Source organism: Nothoprocta perdicaria, unplaced genomic scaffold (genome assembly GCF_003342845.1).
Source record: "Nothoprocta perdicaria isolate Ctin4 unplaced genomic scaffold, notPer1 scaffold_3, whole genome shotgun sequence".
Classification (NCBI taxonomy): domain Eukaryota; kingdom Metazoa; phylum Chordata; class Aves; order Tinamiformes; family Tinamidae; genus Nothoprocta; species Nothoprocta perdicaria.
This window is the reverse complement of record NW_020455532.1, coordinates 705,533-709,793: the sequence shown is the minus strand read 5'-3', so window position 1 is coordinate 709,793 and position 4,261 is coordinate 705,533.

Sequence of the window (4,261 nt, the reverse complement as noted above, 5' to 3'; positions counted from 1 at the left end):
GCTTGGCCTCCGCGCGAGGACACTGGGCGACGAGCACGTCGAGGCYGAAGAGCGGCCGCTGGGAAGGGGCTGAGGCACGCGGGCCAGCCCAGCACCGCGCCGGACGGGGACCCGCAGCTCGTGCTTCTGGACGCAGCAGGGTCTCCAGCCGGGTCCCGCGCGCCCCGGGGTGCTGCTCGTGTGGCTGCTGCCGCCCGCGACGCCCCTCGCTCCGCCCCGGCCTCTCCCTGCGCCGCTGCCCCGGCCCCTGGAGACGGCCCTGCCGGGACTCCCCGGCGCTCCAGCTCTCCTTGCTCCCGTGGAGCCAACGTGGCCTCGCCGGACTGCGGGGCCACTGCTTATGGATAGTTGTAGGTCTCGGCTCCAGGGCAGCGGCTCTGGATTTCTTTCTCACCTTCTCCCCGACCGCCCCGCGTTTTGCAGGGTGGGATGCGCCCGCTCCGGGTGGCCCCGGCTTGGTGCAGCGTGTCTGCACCCTGCTGCAGCGTCAYTGCTCCGTGTCACTTCCCTCCCGGGACCTCGGAGGGGACGAGCCCGTCCCCACATTGAGCACCGCTGTCTGGACAGGCCCCGTCCTTGTCACTGCTGGACTGCGATTTGTGCCTCCAGCCTGTGAATGCCGCGGCGTGCGCGCGTTCCTGTTGGACCCGGCGGTGCCTGGCTCGCTGGCGCCAGCCCCGCTCCCGGCCGGAGCGCGGTGGGAAGGGCCGGGGGCAGCGGAGGGGCCGTGTTGGCGCGGGAGCRGCGCCTGCTCCCGCGGGAGCCCGCGGGCCGCGTTCCCGCTCAGGAAGGGAGGAAGCGCAGCGCGATTCCGGGAGCRTCCCCAGCTGGGAGCCGGGCGCAAAGAAGGATCCTTTGTGCTCCCGCCTCCCCTCCCTGCCCGCGGCGCTGCCACGGGGAACAGCAGCCCTTCCCAGCCCAGCTGGGGCGCGCGGGGCGTCCTAATGCAGAGCAGCTGGGCCGCGCTCCCCCGCGCCGCGCTCGCTCCGGCCCGACCACCAACGCGCAGGAACTGCGGCCGCGGCGCCGCCGGGCACGGGGCCAGGAGCGGCCGCGGGCCGCGGGGGCGGCCTCGGCTCCGGGCGCCCGGCCCGGCCCGGCCTGGCCCGCCCGGCGGCTCCGAGCGCTGCCCGCGGCCCGCGCGGGGCTGGCGCCSTCCCCGTCCCCGTCCCCGCCAGCTTTGGGGTTTGAAGAGGGTGAGATGCCGGGGAGAGGTGCTGCCAGCTCCCGGCCCGGGCAGAGTGGCGCCCGCTCTGCGCTGCGTGTAAATAAATGTACAGGTGTGAGCGAGCCCTGCGCCCGGCTCTGCCTCCCACCGGAGCGCTGGCGGGGCCGGCACCGCGGAGGGGACAGCGGGGTCGGCTCCATGGGCATCCAGCGCTGCCTGTGCGCGGCTCCGTGAGCTGCCCTCAGAGCGGAGCGGCGCCGAGCGGGGCCCTCCTGCCCACAAGGCTCCTTCCTCCAGAGCGGGGAAGCAGCGGCTCAGGCTCCCGTGTCCCTCTGAGCGGTTCCCGGGGTCTTTGCTGGTCCCTGCCAGGTGGCCGGACTGAGGGAGCACAGCCAGTACCATATGGGGTCCGTCCGGCCACGCGCGAGCAGCCCTGGGGGTCTGGGACCCCTCATACCCAGCACGGGGGCAAGTCCCGGGAGCCACGGGCCACGCACTGCTCCTGGCCCCGTTTGGGCCATGGTGCCACCTGTGTCCCACCGTCCTCCTGCTGCTGCCCAGCTGGGCCCCACGGCCCCAGAGCGGTTAGTGGGATGGTGCAGGTCCCTCCCAGGCGCTTCCTTGCCCGGATCCACCAGGGCCACCCCACGCTCCTGGAGATACCGCGGCCCCATCTGGTTCCAGTTACGCTCCGCGGCGGTGACGTCTCCTTCCTGTCTGGGCTCCGGGAGCTGCAGGGCCCTGCACCCTGCGGGGGCTGCAGGGTCGCCCCGGCCCCGCTCCGCTCCCGGCTGCTGGAACGCTGCCCCTTTCCCGGCTCCAGCTCTGGCTCCGGGTGTGCAGCAGTGCCGAGGCAGGCAGGGCACCCCCTCCCCATCGGCAGCGCCTGGCCCATGGTGCCCTCGAGGGCACTGCCCTCCAGCAGCACCTGTTCCATGCAGGACAAAGAGGAGGCTGCAGGAGGAAGAAGAGGCTACAGGAGGAAGGGAGGATAGTGGGTCTGTCCCCAAACCATTGGCACACACAGGTGTCCAGGGCGGCTCTGCCAGGGCCACGCGGAACAGGAGCTCTGGGCTAGACCCCGTGCTCCCAATCAGGTCTAGGCAGTCGGTGCCATTATCCCATCAGCGGCTCCTCCAGACATGCGGACTGGGTTACTCTATGTGTGTACAGCCGTGTGCATGTGTGYRTGCGTRTGTACACCCRTGTGTGTGTGTATGTGAATGTATGTGTGCATGTGCACAGCCATCTGTGTGCACCTGTGTGCATACCCGTGTGTGTGTGTGAGCACATCCCGTGTGTGTGTACGTGTGCCCATGTTTGTGCACGTCCATGTGCGTGTGTGTGTGCGCCCCTGTTTGTGCTTGCATGCATGTGTGTGCACATGCATGTGTGTTTGTGCACGTCTGTGTGTACACCCGAGCGCGTGTGTGCACACCTGTGTGTGTGCGTGTGTGAGCACACCCGTGTGCGTGCACATGTGCAGTGTCCCAGACCATCTCCAGCCAGGAGCCCCCATCCCTACTTATCCACACCCCCCTGTGCAGGAAGGGTCTGGGGTGTCCGGCACCCTCCAGAGCAGGCGCACGGGCAGGGTGCCAGCCCACCCAGCAAGGCCACCCAGCGCAGAGCAGCAGGGGAGGAAGAGGAGGGAGTCCTGGGTGCCGGTAGCACCGCGCACGGTGCCCGGCTCTGCCGCAGTGTGGGAGGCAGCAGGGGAGGAAGAGGAGGGAGTCCCAGGTGCCAGGTTCTGCCTCGGCACAGGGAGCAACAGGGGAGGAAGAGGAGGGAGTCCTGGGTGCCTGTAGCGCTGAGTGCAATGCCTGGCTCGGCTGTGGCGCAGGGAATAGTGGGGGAGGAAGAGGAGGGAGTCCCGGGCTCCCAGTGCCCGCGGTGCTGCACGGTGCCCGGCTCGGCCGTGGAGTGGGGAGCAGCGCGTTCCCACGCGGGGCCGCAGCGCGGGTGGGCGGGCGGGCGGGCTCGCTCCGTGGGAACCCGCCGGCCCCGGGCACCGCTCCGCAGCGCTCGCTTCCGCCCGCGCCCCCGGGGAGCGGCAGCGGGGCCGGGGTCAGGCGCGCGCGGGGGCCGCCCGCGGAGACGCCAGCCCCGCGTGGGGATCGTCCGGCCGCGGCGGGGAAAGGGGGAGCGAAGGGAAGCCGGGCCGGGGGGCGCGGGGCCGCCCCCGCTCCTGCCGTGACAGGGCTGCGGTGTCGGGTCCGTGGCGGGGCTGACGCGGCCGCGGCGCTGCCGGTCCCAGAGTGACGCCAGCGCTGGCCCTTGGTCCGGTGCCGGCGGCCCCGCGGGGCTCCCAGGGCTCCACTGGCCTCGGAGCAGTGGGACGGGGACCCGGCTAGCGCCGGCACCTCCCGCAGCGCCACGAGGGGTCCTGGGCGGGAGCCCCGCGGCGGCTCTGCTCGGAGCGGACGGCAGAGCTGCCGTCGGGCCGGCGCGCGGAGCGTGGGAACGCGCCAGGCGGCAGAGCCGCGGGACGCCGTGTCCGCCACCCCCGGGGCCACGGGCACCACGGCCACGTCGGGGCCGTGACGCGGCCRGGACCATCCCTCCACAGCTGCCTGCGCTGAATCAGCCCCCAGGAATCCCACGGAGCCGCCGCTGCTTTCCCAGCCCGTGGGACCCAGCAGTGGCTCCGAGTGGGAGCCGCCACAGCAGGGAGGGGGCTTTGGCCCCCACTCAGCGCAGTCGCCCCGGTTGCTGCTGAGCCCGGATCACTTGTGAGACACACGGAGCCCGGAGCGAGGCTGGAGCACATGGAGCCACCCCCGACCCAGGCTCTGCGGGATCYCCTGGAGCCGCCATCGAGCAGGGCACAGAGACGAGAGCAGGCAGCGCTGGGCACAGAGCTTTATTGGGTCTCACTCSAAGAAGAACATGCCGGGGCCGCGGTAGAGGCAGGGGGGCAGTGGGAGCGGGTACCCGGTGGCGGCGGCACCCGGCAACCCCCCCGGCCAGCCCTCCTTGGGCTCGGGGCCGCACGGCGGCAGCGCCTCGCCGCTCACGCACAAGCCCAGCGCCTGCAGCCGGCACTGGAAGCTGCCGCCCGCCGCCTCGGGCCCCGCGCAGCCCGGCCCGCGC